The 20,961-nt window shown below is 45.6% G+C and overlaps 1 protein-coding gene across 4 annotated transcripts in view; it reads right to left on the bottom strand.

Annotated features, from left to right (window-relative positions):
• ptpdc1 (protein tyrosine phosphatase domain containing 1) overlaps positions 1–20,595 on the bottom strand; it is a 163,758-nt gene extending 143,163 nt beyond the window's left edge. For 3 of the 4 annotated variants that reach the window (XM_033037182.1, XM_033037186.1, XM_033037187.1), the window contains exon 1: positions 20,433–20,595. The gene's annotated coding sequence lies outside the window, so the exon portion shown is untranslated. The remainder of the gene's footprint in view (positions 1–20,432) is intronic. The other variant, XM_033037183.1, reaches the window with a different exon arrangement.
• Between the last annotated feature and the right edge of the window lie 366 nt (positions 20,596–20,961).

The following is a 20,961-nucleotide window of genomic DNA, read 5'->3' as shown; positions in this document are numbered from 1 at the left end:
CGCTCTATGTAGCCTTGGGAAATTAGGAAGGGCGAGTGGATGAAGTGTTCATGGATGAGCCTGTTGTGGCCAGCAACCACTGTTCTATTAGGTTTAAACTACTTATGGATAGAAACAGGCCGGGCCCACGAGTTAAAATTCTAAATTGGGTCAAGGACAAATTTTGAAGGTATTCTTAGACATGAATCCACTCAAGTTGATTGGAGCAGATTGTTTGAAGGAAAAGGGAAGTCCAGAAAGTGGTGTGTTTTTAAAAGAGTGTTGACAAGAATCCAGGACATGTATGTTCCTATTAAGAGTAGAGGGCAGGGGAGGCAAACTTAAGGCTTGGGTGACAAGGGAATGCGAGGCTCTGGTGAAGAATAAGGAGGAGACTTGGGGCAGGTACAAGCAGCTACGATTACGTGTCGCCCTGGAGGAGTTTCGGGAACTGAGGAACAATCTAAGAAAGGAAATCAGGAGGGTAAAAAGGGTAAAGGAGATGGCTCTGGCAAATAACATTAAGGATAATCAGAAAGATTTTATAAGAACATAAAAGGAAATGGGTAACCAGAGAGAGTGTGGGACCCCTCAAGAATCAAAGCAGTCAACTCTGTGTGGAGTGACAGGAGATGAATACGGTTCTCATTTCTCCTGTTTTTACTGTGGAGAAAGACATGAGGACTGAGGAACTTAGGACAGTCAATGGAAGTGTCTTGAGAGAGGACAGTATTGCGGTTGGGGAAGTGCTGAAAGTCCTGACGTGTATGAAGGTAAACAAATCTCCCGAGCCTGATCAATATATCCAAGGACACTGTGGGGAGCTAGAGAGGAGAATACAGGTGCCCTGGCTGAGATTTATGAGCTGTCATTAAATACGGGCGAGGTGCCAGAAGACTGGAGGGTGGCAAATGTTGTGCCTCTATTCATGAAGGGCTGCAGGAAAAGTCTGGGAACTCAGGCCAGTGAGCCTGTCATCTGTGGTCAGAAAGTTAGTCAAGAGTATTTTAAAGAACTAGACTAAGTGGGATCCGTTGGGTCCCAACATCACACAGGAGTGCAAGTCCCCCAATGCAATATTCCACCTCTCCACTAATTCCAATATTAGAGTCCAGTGGGGGGGGGGTTCTGGAGCGCTAGTATGGGTGTTGTCCGCTGAAGCGACTGGTTTCCAGAAGGCTAGTATGGACATTGTGGGCCGAATGGATTCTTGGGCTGGCAGCTCAGTCACTCAAGCCTGTTGTGCTGGCAGCTCACTCACAGCTGGTGGGCTCGCAGTTGATTCTCGGCTATTCCTTGAAATTCCATTTCAAGTAGGTGCAAAGCCACCAAATTCAAGTGCAGGTTCATACTACTTCAAGCAGGGTGCAAGGCCACCAAATTCAAGTGCAGTTTCATACCATTTCAAGCAGGGTGCAAGACCACTAAAGACAGCGAGTCGTGACCCCATCTTGCAGAGACTGAGCCACGTGCACAATTCCGGGTTTTATAGTCCCTCCCACGAGAAGGGGCGTGGTAAACATTAAAAACTCTTTTATCTTCGATGGGAAAAATCCTCGGCACCTGAGTAAGATGGCCAAAAATCACAGCCGTACGTGGTAGCGTTTTTTCTAAAATCAATATAAAGTGCAAACAGGAAGTGGTCAAGATTAGATTTTTAATTATATAGAAGGCAGCTTTAATTAGGCAAGGCAGCTTTAATTAGGCAAGGCAGCTTTAATTAGGCAAGGCAGCTTGAGCACTTTCAAACCAAAGGCAAGGCAGCTTGAGCACTTTCAAACCAAAGGCAAGGCAGCTTTAGCACTTTCAAACCAAAGGCAAGGCAGCTTTAGCACTTTCAAACCAAAGGCAAGGCAGCATTCGCACTTTCAAACCAAAGGCCAGCTTTAGCACTTTCAAACCAAAGGCGAGGCAGCTTTAGCACTTTCAAACCAAAGGCGAGGCAGCTTTAGCACTTTCAAACCAAAGGCGAGGCAGGTTAAGGACTTTCTAACCAAAGGCGAGGCAGCTTAAGGACTTTCAAACCAAAGGCAACACAGCTTTAGCACTTTCAAACCAAAGACAACACAGCTTCAGCACTTTCAAACCAAAGGCAACACAGCTTTAGCACTTTCAAACCAAAACACACTTTTGCATTTTCAAACTTCATTTTCAAACCACATTAAGGGCAGTGACAGGTCAATAAAACCACACAGTTCAGTAGACATGTTTTCAGTGTTTAATTAACATTTTAATTCTCCATCCCAACTGATTTGTTTGCTCAAACAAAAGGATATGGGATAAGGGGTCAGTCATTTAAAAGGAAGGTGCATCAAAATTTCTCTTAGCAGAGGACGTTCAATGTTTGGAATTCTCACCCCAGATAGTTGTGGGGACTAGACCCTTAGCAGTATTAAGATGAAGGTAGATAATTTTTTGGAAGATCAGGGAATTGAGGACTGTGGAGAACTAGCTTTGATCATCCATATCATATTGAATGGTGGGTAGGCTGGAGGCTCCAGGTGTCCTCCAATTTTCTCCACAGATGTTGCCTGATCCGCTGAGTATTTCCAGCAAGTCCTATTTCCATTTTTTATTTCCAGCAGCTTTGCACTTGGATTCTTTATTCTAAGTGACAAAACTTGATCCAGGGAACTCCATACTGCTAATATTTTATGACAATTAGCCAGAATTAAAATATCCAAAATTTACTCAGCTAATATATTTTTCCCTCCAACAAATGTAAAGATATTTCTACTATCAAAATTCTAATTGCGCCATCCTCCCTATAATAGGACATCTGGCTTGCTCACTTCTAACATGAGTTCAGAACAAAGGACATATGATTTTTTTTTAAAAACTATCAAATGCAAGCCGAGAATAAGGTGGTGCAAATTCAGAACATGGGTCAAAATGTATTCCATTTGTAACCATACATTGCTTACTGACATGTGGACAGAAGTATTTCAAAGGACACTGAAATTGGTTCATGATCTCCAAGTGCAAAAATAGCAATATGTTAAAACTCATTGCGAATGGTGCTACTAATTAAATACTTGAAACAGTCTGATACATTAGTGGAAACACTCATTTATTCCTGTAAAATGTAACAAAGAAAGCCTTTTACAACTTTTAGGTTCAACAAGCTTCAACTTCATACAGATTGATGACAGTTTCTACTGCTTTACGCCACAATTAAGGAACATTTATTACACCAGACAATAATAGTTTTGTATAAATTATTAACAACAAACTTTCAAATGCAAACTTTAGGAATATTAACACAGGTTATGGTAGGGTTGCTCAGAAATAAATGAAAGACAGAGTTTACAAATTGAGCATTTTCCTAACGGATATGCATCATTTATACAATGTGATGAATGTTTCATGTGTAAATAAATCAAGCACTGAGATTTTACATGAAATTGCAACAAATTTTATATGGAACAATATTCCTGGCTCAATTGCTGAACAAATGCACATGAACTTAAAAAGCAGATTAGAAAAAAGATTGAATTTGTATTTACAATCTGTTCCAAAGTGATTATTTGAATGCATTATTCAGAGTATATGGAAATAGGGGCAAAAATCCACGAACAGCAAACGAACAGCATAACTGAAAAAACATTTTGTTGATGTTGATGGAGAAGGAAATGTTGACCAGGAGATCAAAAGAACTTCAGTGTTTTTTTTCCTTTGAATAGCATAGCATCCTTTATTTCCACTCGAGGAGTTGTTAAAAGTCTCTTCTGAAAGACAATAATCTTTCAGTGTATTATAACAGTGACTAAACTACTTTGTAGGCTTGGACATTTTGAGGACAAAGTGTTTAACAGTCTATTTACTTAAAACACAAATTGTACTCTATTGCTCAGATTGTCTCTAATATTTTTCACCAACCTGTCATATTAAACTATTATTGCCATTTTGGAGGAACTTGTCCCCTGCAGTTTGTCACCCTTAGCTAAATTCTAATATTTCAAATCCATTCTTATGGTCCAAGCAAATATTGAGATACAGTTGGCATGCAATAATCCATTATTTCACTATACAAAATCTCAGTGGTTCAGTTTCTGGTTAATCGAGTGATAATTGCCACGTTTTTTCTCTCAACTCACTAAGTTACCTGGAGAATTTATTATAACGCAGGTTAAACACCGATTTTCTGGCAACTGAACAAGATTCCGGACAAGATTACGAGAGCACAGTTGAAAAACCCTGAGCGGCCACAGATGGCATTGTTAGTGGCGAGCACTCCATATAAACCATATAATAACCATATAACAATTACAGCACGGAAACAGGCCATCTCGACCCTTCTAGTCCGTGCCGAACACATAATCTCCCCTAGTCCCATATACCTGCGCTCAGACCATAACCCTCCATTCCTTTCCCATCCATATAACTATCCAATTTATTTTTAAATGATAAAAACGAACCTGCCTCCACCACCTTCACTGGAAGCTCATTCCACACAGCTACCACTCTCTGAGTAAAGAAGTTCCCCCTCATGTTACCCCTAAACTTCAGTCCCTTAATTCTCAAGTCATGTCCCCTTGTTTGAATCTTCCCTACTCTCAGTGGGAAAAGCTTCTCCACGTCAACTCTGTCTATCCCTCTCATCATTTTAAAAACCTCTATCAAGTCCCCCCTTAACCTTCTGCGCTCCAAAGAATAAAGCCCTAACTTGTTCAACCTTTCTCTGTAACTTAGTTGCTGAAACCCAGGCAACATTCTAGTAAATCTCCTCTGTACTCTCTCTATTTTGTTGACATCCTTCCTATAATTAGGCGACCAAAATTGTACACCATACTCCAGAATTGGCCTCACCAATGCCTTGTACAATTTTAACATTACATCCCAACTTCTATACTCAATGCTCTGATGTATAAAGGCCAGCACACCAAAAGCTTTCTTTACCACCCTATCTACATGAGATTCCACTTTCAGGGAACTGTGCACAGTTATTCCCAGATCCCTCTGTTCACCTACATTCTTCAATTCCCTACCATTTACCATGTACGTCCTATTTTGATTTGTCCTGCCAAGATGTAGCACCTCACACTTATCAGCATTAAACTCCATCTGCCATCTTTCAGCCCACTCTTCCAACTGGCATAAATCTCTCTGTAGACTTTGAAACTCTACTTCATTACCCGCAACCCCACCTATCTTAGTATCATCTGCATACTTACTAATCCAATTTACCACACCATCGTCCAGATCATTGATGTACATGACAAACAACAGTGGACCCAACACAGATCCCTGTGGCACCCCACTCGTCACTGGCCTCCAACCTGACAAACAACCATCCACCATTACTCTCTGGCATCTCCCATTCAGCCACTCCTTCCGGTTGTGTCCCTCCGTCGTGACAGAATTAACTATGCTCTCAATCGTCTCTCCTAACTGTTTTGCAAAGGCAAACAGTAAACCCTCATTTTAACAACCTACTTATAACAGATGTCGGACATAGTGGACGGACCTGCCGACCCATCCCCGGCTCAAACCGTCTCCGCGACCGTTTAGAGCCCTGGGTTCCGACAACACTGCCATCTCACAAGGTGCACCACGGGACGTTCTTCACCAACTGATACTGCACAAAGTGCTGGAGTAATTCAGCGGGTCACGATCTCTGAAGAATGTGGATAGGGAGGAGGAGGCGTTAACCAGAAGATCGAAATGCACGGCTGGCCCCTCCAATCCGCCCCCCCCTTCTCCCCCCACCACTTCCGCTTCCTTGTCCCCCTAGTCTCCGACATACTCCACCTTGGAAGCAACAACAGGTGGGGGGGGAAGAGATCCCCAAGGTGACAAGGGGCACACTGAAACACAAAGTGCTGGAGTAACTCGGGCAAATGAATCAGTCCGAGGAAGGGTCCCGATGTCACCTATCCGTGTTCTCCAGAGATCCTGACCCGCTAAGTTAATCCAGCATTTGGTGTCCTTTCAGTGGATGAAGAAGGGCTAACTGGTCCACCTTGCTAGTCGGGAGTGAGGTTGGAAGCTGAAGCTCTAAACAACTGGGGGAGAGGGGAGCCGGGGATGGGTCAGCACGTCATCACATTTACATTCAGTTTAGATTTTATATTCGTTTTATTTAGGTTTCTGGCACTCCATGGTGCTTTAGAGACACGGGAGGGGTGTCATTAGCAGGCCAGGGGTGTATTGTCATTTCACTATCATGTTACCTCTGTTAATCCAGCAAAAACAGATAATGCAGAAAGGCTCAGGTACAACCTGTACTGTGTAAAATCCGAAAACGTTAATTACAATTGTGACGGTGTATTATCAGGGTATAACTTTTAATAATCTGGAAAATCTGTCAATCGAGCATCACCATGATAAGCGAATTCGGTATTCTGACTGCGCATGCACAGGTCATGGGTCGCTCTGGATAAACATTCTCGGCGGCCGTGCCGCTGCATCGGTGCAGACCTGCCGTGCCGCTGGGTCGTCCCCGTCCCCTCTTGAGTGTCCCGTCCGGGGACATCTGGATCGGCCCTGGGCCGGCGGGAGCAGGACGGGAGCGCGGACGCTGGCTCTAGCTCGGCTCTGCCTGTCCCGCTGGCCCGTCACAGCGGCAGCCCAGGCCCACATGTGGCACAGAAAAGAAGCACCAACTCCAGCTCAACCCCGCCCGTCTCGGCGGCGGGACAGGCAGAGTCGAGCTGGGGCTGGCGCCTACCCTCCGCGCTGGCTGCGGGCCTGGGCCGACACTCCCATCCGCGGACCTCTGGATAGAAGACCCTCCTTCAGACTTCCTACACATTAGACTTATGTGCCGTGGTTGGGATTGATGGGAGCGGGTCTTTCCGCGGGCGCAAGGAACAAATGACTTAAAGCTTGCGTCGAGTGAACTGAGTGTTCTTAACATCCTCGTCGTACACCGGCATTTGAGGGAGTGATTGGATCCCATCTTCAGCTCAGCCAACGTCGGTCACATTATCCGGACAGGCGGCTGGGGATCAGGAGCTGATGTGAGGCATCAGCGATGCTCCGGAATCCTAGCCGACCGCCGCCGAGTAGCAGGGTCGAGGAGGCAGCGACGACCCGGGGAGTAGAGGTGTTAGTTCTTCCAGCGGCGTGCGGAAAGGCAACAGCTACCGCGGGCCGCTCACTTGTTCCCTTAATTCTCAAGCCTCCATGCTCTTCTCCCTGATGATCACTAACGAAAAGAATTCATTTTGAATCTTGGTCATATACCCTGGCATCATGCATAGATTAACCTGCCGGTCCCCAGGAGGAACTATTCATTCCATAGCTACCCTCTTGCTTCTAATTTTTGCCTCTTTACCACACATGGGGTAATTTACAGGGACACATTAACCTACAAAACTAGGTAAATTGACAAAAATGTTAAAAAGCACATGACTACTGCTGAGATTTTTTACATTGAAAACAGTCACTATTTGGCACTTAACAGACACAAACAATACCTACTACCCATCAGAGCAGATATGGGCGTTGACCACAGTTTCACAGACAAAGTGTCCTGAGAGTTTTCCCAATATCATGGAAATGCTTCACATTGTACAGTTCACCATCAACATCTATAATTTATAAAAGAGTTACATCCTTCAGCATTCACCTGGTAACTTACAAAACATCATATCACAAAATTATCGGGGTTCAATTTAAGCACTCTGTACAGAGTACTCTTTACAGAATAATGAAAGGCATAGATATAGAGTGGATGTGGATGTTTCCACTGATTTCCACTGGGAGAGTTTCGGACAGATGTCATAGCCTCAGAATTAAAGGGCGCTCTTTTAGAAAGGAGATGAGGAGCACCTTCTTTAGTTACAAGGTAGTTAATCTGTGGAACTCATTGCCAGAGAGGGCTATGGAGGTCGTCAGTGGATATTTTTAAGGCAGAGATAGACAAATTCTTGATTAGAATGAGTGTCAAGGGTTGTGGGGAGAAGGCAGGAAAATGGGATTAGGAGACAGAGATCAACCATGATTGATGGGCCGACGGCCTAATTCTACTCCTATAACTTGTGAACTTGTGACAATACCCTTATCCTTGCCATACAACTCTAGAGGTTATTGAGGAAGAATCTGAAAGATCAACTGGACTTCAAATTCCTCATTTTCAAATCCAATGCAAGTTTTTATTACACTTTGTTCTTTGACAGCGCTAATTTGCTAACTAATGACCCAACGTGCCAAAATAAACTGCATCACTATATGGTTCAAGTCACATATAGGCAATACCAAAGGACAGTCATCTTTCCTTTTCAGAGGAGGACATTGTGAGCCAGAAGCATTTTTGAAAATTTGATAGCTTGGTGACCATCACTCTTGACTCTAGTTTTTTTTTTATTGCTAGAAGAAGGAAATTAAGTTCAAATTTACAAATTGGCATTTGGTAGAATCCTTATATTTGTATTAAAGAATTCCCTGAGATAAAATATATAATTAAATATAATGTGATCAATTTGGGATTCAATAGCACAATGAATACGTACAAGTACCTTGTAGCAAAATGTGGTACTCTTTTTGCCTATTTAATCATTATATTGATACTAATTTCCAAGCATTCAGTTATAGAACTATGACGTTAGATCACAATAAAAAGATAAAAAAGGAAGACAAATGAATGCAAGGGAAAAAATAATCAGCCTTCCTTATAAGTACACAAATATGAAACTTCAGATGAAACAAAAGACCCTTAAAATGTACATTTCTTCCACATTGTGTAATTATTGATGTGTATATATGTGATGTAATTATTGATGTGATATATAGAAATAAACAAATTCTCCACAAAACAATGGAAGACAATTGATATCAGAAGAAAGGCAGAATTTGAAATTTGTTACAAAAAATAATTCCAGAAAATGCCTAGTTGTGAATTGTTTCTCTTTCAATAAAATCCAACATACTGCTTGCATTTTTTTTAATGTACCTAGTTGTAATTTTTATTGCTTTGCGTGCTAAAGCACCTCTGAAAAACAGTGCTTTTCAATAACCATTCAAAAAGCTGCTTTTCTACATTTTTTGCCAAAGTAAATAACCTCACATTTTATATCACTTCATATACACCATCTGTCATTTCCTCACCCATTCACATAGCCTCTCCGTATAGTAGCCCCTACTGCCATGTAGCTTTGTGTCATTAGCAATATTGGATAAATTACCCTTGATCCCTGCATCCACATCTTTAATACAGCTTATGACCAGCTAGGGATTCAGAACTGATCCTGGTGACAGTAACTGGTCACAGGCCGCAATGACCAATATAACACAATTATTTCCATTGTTGTCTGTCCATTAGCTAATCCTTAGTCCAGGCTAAACATCATATCATGTTTAGAAATCCACGTGAATGCTGCTTTCTTTATCTTATTGCCTTTGCTCAAGTGCATTCTTTCCACTTAATCACAGATTTAGTCACCCTCCCGAGTAATGTCAGGTTAACTGGTTCATAATTCCCAATTTCTCTCTCCCTCCTACGCCAAGTAAAGAGGTGACATTTATTACTTTGCATCTGTGAAAAATATTCCAGAAATTATAAACTTTTTTTAAATGATGAACAGTGTATCCACGTAGAAACAAGTAACTCCAGAGGACATAACGTGCTGAAGTAACTCAGTAGACCAGGCAGGTCAAGAGATTATGGATGGATGACATTTCCGGGACCCATCCTCAGACTAATAGACTAATTGTGAGGGAGGGAGAAGAAAGAAAACTGGGAGAGAGGAGAGGCAGGCCAAAAAGTGGACACGGGCGAAGGGGAGTTTTAACGGGCAGATGGTTGGAACAAAGGGCAGAGATTGAAATGTGTAGGAAGGAACTGCAGATGCTGGTTTAAACTGAAGAAGGGTCTCGACCCAAAACGTCATCCATTCCTTCCCTCCAGAGATGCTGCCTGTCCCGCTGAGTTACTCCAGCTATTTTGTGTCTATCTTCGGCAGAGATTGAAAGTCTGAGACAAAACAATAAGAGTTGTGAATTATGAAGCCAGAGGAACGAATGTGGGTGGAGAGGGAGAAACTGTTGCGTCCAGGTGGAGCACGGGAGAGGGGGGTATAAAGGGATGGGAGTGATTTCGAGGAGGGCGTGTTAGTGATTACCTAAGATTGGAGATTTCAATATTCATACCACTGGGTTGTAAGCTTCCCAAGCAGAATACGAGTTGCTGTTCTCGGGGCTGGAGAACGCCAGTGGAGCCGCGGGGCTGGAGAACGCCAGTAGAGCCGCGGGGCGGCAGACCATCACCGGAGCAGCGGGGCTGGAGACCGCCAGCGGAGCCTCTGGGCTGGAGAACGCCAGCGGAGCCGCGGGGCTGGAAAACGCCAGCGGAGCTGGAAAACGCCTGCGGAGCCGCGGGGGTGGAGACCGCCACCGGAGCCATGGAGGCGCTGAGCAACGGAGCGGCAGAACACCAGCGCGCACCAAGCCAGCTCGGCCGACCGGAAGCACCAACAGACGGCGACGAGTACGAAAACACCGCCGGGGACGCAGAGGTGGGTTAAAGGCCAGGTTAGAGCTAGCCCCACACAGGCTAGCGATTCCTAGCCTTTTCCTCGCCAACGTGCGCTCACTGGCAAACAAAATGGACGAACTCCGGCTAAGGATCACCTCCCACAACTGGATCAAAGACTGCAACATCCTGATCTTCACGGAAACTTGGCTCAACATCGACGTTCCTGATAGCGCCATCCGGCGTCATTTACTCCGAGCGGACAGGACAACAGACTCCAGTAAGACCAGAGGTGGCGGTGGACTGCAGCCTATATCCCTTCTGATGCTAATGCCAAGCTTGCAATGAAAGAGCTGCATACTCCCATTAGCAAACAACAGACTCACAACCCCGAGGCAGCCTTCATTGTTGCGGGTGGCTTCAATCACTCCAACCTGAAGTCTGTACTCCCCAAATTCCACCAACATGTCTCCTTCGCCACTAGAGTAGACAAGACACTGGACAAAGTCTACACTAACATGGCTGAAGCTTACAAATCCGTCCCCCTCCCCCACCTTGGTCAGTCTGATCACCTCTCATTGTTCCTGCTCCATAAGTACTCCGCACTCATCAGACGGGTTAAACGCACTGTGAGGACAGTTAAAGTCTGGTCAGAGGAAGCGGACTCCACACTTCAGCAGTGTTTTGGAAACACTAACTGGAAGGCGTTTGCAGCCCAGGCCACCCTTGACTCCCACACGGACATTGATTCCTACACATCCTCTGTTCCGGACTTTATAAACTCCACCATCAATAGTGTCACCTCCCTCAAACAGGTGACCATATTCCCGAATCAGAAGCCATGGATGAACAGCGAGGTCAGGCTACTGCTGAAAGCACTGGACACCGCTTTCAGGTCAGGCAATGCTCGAGCCTACAGTTCATCCAGGGCTAACCTGAAGAGGGGCATCAAGAAGGCCAAGCACGGCCATAAACTCAGGATTGAGGAGCACTTCAACAACAACTCCGACCCCCGACGCATGTGGCAAGGCATCCAGGCCTTCACGGACTATAGACCCACCAACATCACCCCCACATCCAGCGACGCCTCCTTCCTTGAGGAGCTTAACCACTTCTATGGCCGCTTCGACAGGGACAATCTAGAGACAGCCATCAAGGCTGTGCTCCCTGCTGATCACCAACCCCTCACACTCACCCCTTACGACGTGTACGTGGCACTGAGTAGGACTAATGCACGTAAGGCTGCTGGCCCTGACGGCATCCCCGGGCGCGTCCTCAGGGCCTGTGCTGCGCAGCTGACAGACGTCTGGACTGACATCTTCAACCTGTCACTTGCCCAAGCAGTTGTCCGCACGTGCCTTAAAACCACCTCCATCGTGCCGGTGCCAAAACACTCCACTGCGGCAAGCCTCAACGACTTCCGCCCAGTTGCACTTATTCCCATCATCACCAAGTGCTTCGAGAGGCTGGTCCTGGCACACCTCAAAGGCTGCCTACCCCCCATATTGGATCCCTATCAGTTTGCCTACCGCAAGAACAGGAGTACAGAGCATGCCATCTCAACGGCACTTCACTCCGCCCTCTCCCACCTCGACAACAGAGACACTTACGTAAGAATGCTGTTCATCGATTACAGCTCAGCATTCAACACCATTATACCCTCTAAACTGATCACCAAACCCGGTAACCTGGGCATCGACCCCTCCCTCTGCAACTGGATACTGGACTTTCTAACCAACAGACCCCAGTCTGTTAGGTTAGACAAGCACACCTCTTCAACCCTCACCCTGAACACTGGCGTTCCACAGGGCTGTGTGCTGAGCCCCCTCCTCTACTCCCTCTTCACCTACGACTGCACACCTGTACATGGTACTAACACCATCAAGTATGCAGATGATACAACGGTGATTGGCCTCATCAGCAACAACGATGAGTCGGCCTATAGGGAGGAGGTCCAGCTCCTAGCAGCATGGTGTGCTGACAACAACCTGGCCCTTAACTCCAAGAAGACCAAGGAGCTCATTGTAGACTTCAGAAAGTCTAGGGGCAGCACGCACACCCCCATCCACATCAACGGGACGGAGGTGGAACGTGTTTCCAGCTTCAGGCTCCTGGGGGTCAACATCTCCGATGACCTCTCTTGGACCCACAATATCTCAACTCTGGTCAGGAAGGCTCACCAGCGTCTCTTCTTCCTAAGGAGACTTAAGAAGGTCCATCTGTCTCCTCAGATCCTGGTGAACTTCTACCGCTGCACCATCGAGAGCATCCTTACCAACTGTATCACAGTATGGTATGGCAACTGCTCTGTCTCCGACCGGAAAGCACTGCAGAGGGTGGTGAAAATTGCCCAACGCATCACCGGTTCCTCACTCCCCTCCATTGAGTCTGCCCAAAGCAAGCATTGTCTGCGAAGGGCGCTCAGCATCGCCAAGGACTGCTCTCACCCCAACCATGGACTGTTTACCCTCCTACCATCCGGGAGGCGCTATAGGTCTCTCCGTTGCCGGACCAGCAGGTCCAGGAACAGCTTCTTCCCTGCGGCTGTCACACTACTCAACAATGTACCTCGGTGACTGCCAATCACCCCTCCCCCCCACCCCGGACACTCCTCCCACAGGAAAAACACTATTGCTGTATGCATGTAAATAGATTTATTTATTGAAATCATATTCTATTTCGCTCTCCAGGGAGATGCTAACTGCATTTCGTTGTCTCTGTACTGAACACTGACAATGACAATTAAAGTTGAATCTGAATCTGAATCTGTTCCTCCAGCTTAAAATACTATTATTATTTTTTTGCAATTCATTCACTCTCGACCTACTGTTCTTTATTGTTCCAAGAGGAATATTTCCATTTTACTCCCTTCCCCCTCCATTTCTAACTTTGAGAATATAACTTGATAATACAACCTTTGATGATACAATAGGGCGGCGCAGTGATAGGAGTTGCTGCCTTAAGGTCCCAGATATCCGGGTTTGATCCTGACTACGCGTGCTGTCTGCACGGAGGTTGTACGTTCTCTAGATGACCAAATGCGTTTCTCCAGATGCTCCAGTTTCCTCGCACACTCCAGACGTACAGGTTTGTAGGTTAATTTGCTTTGGTAAAATTGTAAATTGTCCCTATTGTGAAGGATAGTGCTTGTGCAATCGCTTGGCGGCGCAGACTCAGTGGGCCAAAGAGCTTGTTTCTGCGCTGTATCTCAAAGGTCTACAGTATAGTTCTCCAGTCTCAGTGTACCAGGGATCCACTTTGCATGCTAGTAATCTTTTCTGTTCATATCTATAGAAGCTTTTACAGTCTGTATGTTTCTCACTAGATGATTTTTCTCAACTTTACATTATCATTATTTATTCCACCATTACCAAATACCACCATTGTCTCAATCTTCCAGCTTACTGCTCTTCTTGGCATCACTACATGCCTTTTCCTTTGATTGAATAATACTTATCTGGCATTATTTGCCTATTTTTCCTCCTTGGGAATTTTAAATGCATTGAAATATTTGCTGTAAACTATTCTTTTTTTAATTTGTTAACAGTTGCCTGCCTAACATCACACATTTTAACATAGCTCCCAATGTACCATAGCCAACTGACACCTTATACCTTTCCGATTTCCTTTGTTTTGAATTTAAGTGACTTTCAGTCTTCATTTAAATCTGCACAATACTAGATTTAAAGAGCCACTTCACCAGAGGGTTACTCAACATACTTATCGAAGACGACTCAAGAGAGTTTATTGTAATGTGTCCCAGATAGGACCATATCATTCTTGCTTAGCTTCAGCACAACAGAATATAGGAGGCATAAATAAATAGAGAGACAGAGACAGAGACACACGCACACACACGATAAAGTGCAAAAGGCTATTAACGATCAGAGTTTCGTTTGAGGAGTTTAATAGCCTGATGGGGAAGCAGCTTTTCCTGAACCTGGATGTTGCAGATTTCAGGCTCCTGTACCTTCTACCTGAGGGCAACAGGGAGATGAGTGAGTGGCCAGGATGGTATGGGTCTTTGATGATGCTAGCAGCCATTTTGAGGCAACGACTGCGATAGATCTCCTCGATGATGGGGAGGTCAGAGCCGATGATGGACTGGGCAGTGTTTACAACTTTTTGCAGTCTTTTACGCTCCTGGGCGCTCAAGTTGCCAAACCAAGCCACGATGCAACCGGTCAGCATGCTCTCTACTGTACACCTGTAGAAGTTCGAGAGAGTCCTCCTTGACATACCGACTCTCCATAATCTTCTCAGGAAGTAGAGGCGCTGATGTGCTTTCTTTATAATTGCATCCGTGTTCTCGGACTAGGAGAGATCTTCAGAGATATGCATGCCCAGGAATTTGAAGCTCTTGACCCTCTTCACCATCGACCCATTGATATAAACAGGACTATGGGTCCCTATACTACCCCTTCCAAAGTCCACAATCAGTTCCTTGGTTTTGCTGATGTTGAGAGCCAGGTTATTGTGCTGGCACCATTTGGTCAACTGGTCGATCTCACTTCTATACTCTGACTCATCTCCATCCGTGATACGTTCCACAACAATGTTGTCGTCAGCGAACCTGATGATGGAGTTCACACTATGACCTGCTACGCAGTCATGAGTATAGAGTGAGTACAGCAGGTGGCTGAGCACGCAGCCTTGAGGTGCTCCCGTGCTGATTGTTATTGAGGCTGACACATTTCCACCAATACGGACAGACTGTGGTCTTTGAATGAGGAAGTCGAGGATCCAATTGCAGAGGGATGTGCAGAGACCCAGTTCTGAGAGTTTGTTAACCAGTTTGGAGGGGATGATTGTGTTAAATGCCGAGCTGAAGTCAATGAATAACAGCCTGATATGAGTTTTTGTTGTCCAGAGCGGAGTGGAGAGCCAGCGAGATCGCATTCACCGTTGATCTGTTGTGGCGGTAAGCGAACTACAGTGGGTCCAGGTTCTTCTCGAGATACGAGTTGATTTGCGCCATGATCAACCTCTCAAAGCACTTTATCACCATCGACGTTAGTGCCACTGGTCGATAGTCATTGAGGCACGTCACCTTGCTCTTCTTGGGCACCGGTATAATTGATGCCCTTTTAAAGCAGGTGGGAATCTCAGACCTCAGAAGTGAGAGGTTGAAAATGTCCGTAAAAACTCCAGCCAGTTGGTCCGCACAGGTTTTTAAGAACACGACCGGGTATGCCATCAGGTCCAGGCGCTTTCCGAGGGTTCACCCGAGAGGATGAGAAGGAGTTTCATCCCAGTGGCCATTAGGACTGTAAACTCCTATCTCACCAGGGACTAACTTACTGCACCAATTTACTGCTGTGTGGTGTCTTTTTTAAATTGCTGTTTTTTCTTTTTTTCCCACAAATATGTAATTACTGACTCTGTTCCATTCTGTTTTGTAGTTTTTTGCACAATCCGCAAGCATTGCCACTTTTCATTTGTATGCGTATGTGACGAATAAACTTGACTTGACGAAGGATTTTCTGACGTCAACCTCTGTGACCATGACCGAAATACCATCACAGCGAGTGGGGGCTCGGGAAGGCACATCAGTGTTCTCCCTATCAAACCGTGCGTAAAACGCATTGAGCTCGTCAGGGAGTGAAGTTTCACTGACATATGAGCTGCCTCCTGATTTCGCCTTGTAGGAGGTGATTGCATTCAGGCCCCGCCAGACGCCGAACATCCGTCTCATCCTCCAGCTTGGAGCAGAAGTCCCTTTTGGCCTTTTTAATGGCCTTACTAAGGTCGTATCTTGTCTTCTTGTAGTCCTCGGTATCTTCAGACATGAATGCGCGGTGTACACTCCAGGCCTTAATCGTCTAAAACTATTACATTTTAAATTGATTTACCCACACTGCGTATACAAAAGATCCCCTCCCCACCACCAATGATGATAGGTGCTTTTAATTTCCTAATTCTTACCACCTCCTCCATTTGTATCATCGTTTGGGGCTTATAGACAACTGGCAATTGGTTTAACTCTCATTTATCTGAGCTTCACTCTCCACTGCCCTTTTCACCAGAACTACTGTTCCATTCCACTTAAGTATCTTGTCATGTTTTATTCACAACCTTGGTTAGTTTGTAAGCTGTTCAAAAGGGAACTGCAGATGCTGGAATATCGAAGGTACACAAAATTGCTGGGGAAACTCAGCGGGTGCAGCAGCATCTATGGAGGGTTTCGGCCCGAAACGTTGCCTATTTCCTACGCTCCATAGATGCCGCTGCACCCGCTGAGTTTCCCCAGCAATTTTGTGTACCTTAGTTTGTAAGCTCATTGTTTCAGAAAACCATTAGATTGCACGCATCTATTTCTATCATCTTTGGAAAATGTTACAATTCAAGTTGAAATGCAAAGATAGCAGGTGCTTGGGGAAAGACAAATTTATACTAATTTAACATAGACACAAAATTAGATTAGATTAGATTAGATCCTTTATTTGTCATTCAGACCTTACGGTCTGAACAAAATGTCGTTACCTGCAGCCATACATACAATAATACAATAATAAACAACAGAACAGACAGTAAACACAAATTAACATCCACCACAGTGAGTCCACCAAGCACCTCCTCACTGTGATGGAGGCAAAAATCTTAGGGCTGCAGTCTCTTCCCTCCTCTTCTCCCTCTGCGCTTAGGCGATACCCCACCGGGCGATGGTAAAATCAGTCCCGCGGCTCACCGAGCTCCGCGAACGGGCCGGTTCAAACACCGCGGCCCGGGGTGGTCGAAGCTGCCGCCCTCCAGTCCAGCTGACACAGCTGTTGACGACGTCGTCCACTGGCCCGCGGCCGAACCCCGGACTCAGGCCTCCGCCGCCAGAACGCCGCCTAAGCCACCAGAGCACCGTTCCAGCCCCGAGCCGGGTCACCCTCACGTGAGCGTCTCAGCCCCGCGCCAGGCCGCCCTCACAGGAGCGCCGTTACCCTCGAGCTGGGCCGCCCCGACGGGAGCGTCTCAGCCCCGCGCCAGGCCGCCCTCACGGGAGCGTCGCAGCCCCTCATGGGAGTGCCGTTCCAGCCCCGAGCTGGGCGAGTCCTGACAGGCTGCCTCCGGAGCCTCGAGGTCGCCAGCTCCGCCATTAGGCCTCAGCGCAGACGGAGGCAGAGAAGGGGGATACGACAAAAAAGTCGCATTCCCCCGAAGGGAGAGACAGAAAGCCCTGTTTCAACCCCCCCCCCCCACACACATAAACACAACCTAAAACCAAAAACTAGCTAAACAAAACAAAAAAAACAACACAAAAAAGTAAAAACAAACGGACTGCAGGCGAGCCGCAGCCGTTCACCAGCGCCGCCACTTCCGGTTCCAGAGTATGCTGGAGTAACTCAGCGGGACAGGCAGCATCTCTGGAGAATGGGTGAATTTTTGGGTCGAGACCCATCTTCAGACTGATGTCAGGGGAGAGGGAGATACATAGATAAGGAAGTGTAAGGTTTGAAAACAGAACAAAGGGAATAGAGATCAAGGAAATGTAGAATAGATCACTGTTAGCTGGGAGAAGGTAATAACAAGGCAATCAGATAAAATGTAGTCGGAGACAGCAAGACTGGTCGGAGAACTGGGAAGGGGGATGGATGGAGAGGGAGAGAATGCAAGGGTTACTTGAAGTTAGATAAGTCAATGTTCATACCGCTGGGGTGTAAGGTGCCCAAGAGAAATATGAGGTGATACTAACTTAATGTTCAGCTACATAAGAATTTCAAATGACGTTGTTGGTCTGTGGCTCTTTAATTAAAAAGACGGAATAGAACCAACATGGCATGCTTTACAGAATGTTTGCTTTAAATAAATATAATGCTTCAGCTTAAAACTGTGTCTTTGCTTAACAGTGGCAGATTTTACAGAGGCAGACCTTCATCAACAGAATCCATGCAAGCAGAAGCTACACAAGCATTCCCAATGGCTGTTTTGTCCAAGTTGATTTGCTAAAGTCAAAAATGCTTGGAGTGTGGTCAACAACTGTCATCATAGCTAATGATTCTGAAGCTTTTCTTCCCCAGGTAGCATAACAAATCACTATAAAATAGCATTAGTTCAGCCTCTGAAAGGAGTAGCATAGTGGCAGACAACAAAGAATGACAAGCGAAGCGTAGAGGAGAACCGAGAGAAATGCTAACAATGTTGTCATTATTATTTACACCACTGCTGCAGCTTTAAAATAAAACAATCATAGGAAAGTGCCCTCCTACTTTTTAAAAGCTCTTCTCAGTTTTATGCTTCAGTATTCTGGAGAAAATACAGACAATCTTTCTACTTTGTCCACACTCAGTTTAATTTAATATATTGACAGCATTACGACCTATCAAATGCCAAATGCCACAACACAGCAAAGATTATGGTCAAAACTTCCATCTTCCCCAGAGACAGAAAAATATCAAGCTAGTTGGGTCATTGTGGTCACTGGAGAGGCAAAATCGGCAATTGTTGTTGACTGTTTCTTTTCTGAGACAACCACAAAAAACCCCAAAGATTTGACCAGATGCAGAAAGCTAACACACTCCCACAGTTTCTATTGTCCTTGTCCATTGCAATTCCCAGGCACTAGACCATGCCACGATGAGGAAAATATACGAGGATGTTTCCAGATTTATGAGGATGTTGCCAGGACTAGGGGGTCTGAGCTATAGGGAGAGGTTGACTAGGCTGCGACCCTCTTACTTGGAGTGCAGGAGGATGAGGTGTATAAAATCATGAGAGGAATAGATCGGGTAGATGCACAGTCTCATGCCCAGAGTTGGTGAATCGAGGACCGAGAACATAGCTTTAAGGTGAATGGGAAAAGAATTACTAGGAATCTGAGGGGTAACCTTTTCCACACAAAGGGTGATGAAGCTGCCAGAAGAGGTAGATGTGGCAGGGACTATCCCAACATTTAAGAAACAGTTAGACAGGTACATGGATAGTTGGAGGGCTTGCAGGTAAACCTCTGTCGCACCTGGAACGGCTGCTTGGTTCCTTGAATGGATAGGGCAGGTTTGGAGGGATATGGACCAAACGCAGGCAGGTGGGACTAGTGTAGCTGGTACATGTTGGTTGGTGTGGGCAAGTTAGGCCGAATGGCCCGTTTCCACACTGTATCACTCTATGGCAAAGAATATAAAGAACTCATGTTGGGAAAACAAAATGCAAGTTTCCTACCCTTGATCCCCATCTAATTCCCTCTAGGAAAAAATGTTAATTCGTATTTTCCTTATTGAATGATGGAATCTTTGTGATGTCATGTTTCTTCCACCCTATAATTTTCATGGTGTGACTTTTTAATGAATAGCCACTTAACTGTTCTCTCAGTCAACAGTCATGAATCATGGCATCAAACAAGCTTCCAATTGCTTTAAGATCTGTAAAAATCACCTTTCATCAATATGACAGACACTTATGTTCACATCAAAAATCAATTTCAGGATACTTGAACACAGCTTTATCTCAGATGAACAGAAATTAAGTTTATTTTTAGAAGTCGAAATGTAATATTGCACCTTTTAACATCCTCCAGAAATACAGTAGCAGCTTCTCACGTTCCCTATAAATATTAAATTACTACATGCAATACGGATATATTTACAACTATCTATTGTACCATTATGGGTCCCATTACCGTGAATTAAAAAGTCTCACTTACTCGAGTGGTAAACAGAGACAATAAAAGGTCTATTTACAAGACACGGTTTGCAATATTACTCAATTTCAACTGGAAAATGAATAGGAAATTCAAAATTGCTCGATCACATCAGGTAAACCATCAGGTTGTTAAAGAGTTGAAGTGGATCACAAGATTAATTCACTTGAAAGATAAATCAAAGGACGGATATGCCTGCTGGTGAGGAGGAGGAGGGTTAACATCACCAGAGCAGCGGTGGGTGGGACGGGCCTGACCGCAGGCCAGCCGCCCCTTGCCGGTACAATCCGCAGCCCGCCGTCCCTGACATTGAGGTCCCCCAACAAACACAGCCCCGCCTCGCCTCCCTCCCCCCTCCCCAACAAACACAGCCTCGCCTCCCTCCCTCCCCCCTCACCAACAAACACAGCCTACCTACCTCCCTCCCTGCCACCTCTTCTCCAGTCTCCGTTACTTCAGCGGCAACTGGTGATCACCGGATCGACACAGACACAGACACCGCCTCACCGTCGCCATCCCCGGCTACAATGGCGGCCGCTGCCTCCTCCCGCCGCGACCGGGCGGCGAGCAGCCCCGCCACGTGACCCGCCCGGGTCAGTCAGTCAGGGCCATCAGCAGCAAAAGATGCTCCGCTATAGGATCTTTGATCAGCAGCAACTGGTGCCACTGCCCACACTGGGCAATATGTGTTCATGTGCAAAACAGACATCTCCCACTGAATAATCCACGGCATTCTGCAAACGCCCGTGGAAGGATGTATCACTAACACAAAGTGCTAATTAAAATGTATCCCCCAGTTACCATTGTCTAGCCGAACAGAGGAGGTTAATAGTTGGTGGACAAATTGTAGGTTTTCCAGCATCTGCAGTTCCTTCTTAAACAGGTTAAAACTGTGCGGTTAAAGGTGAGGCTAGAGTTGATTATTACAATTATCAAGGAGACA

Source organism: Amblyraja radiata, chromosome 18 (genome assembly GCF_010909765.2).
Source record: "Amblyraja radiata isolate CabotCenter1 chromosome 18, sAmbRad1.1.pri, whole genome shotgun sequence".
Lineage (NCBI taxonomy): Eukaryota > Metazoa > Chordata > Chondrichthyes > Rajiformes > Rajidae > Amblyraja > Amblyraja radiata.
The sequence above is the reverse complement of the archived record's forward strand: the minus strand, read 5'-3'. Positions and strand labels throughout refer to the sequence as shown.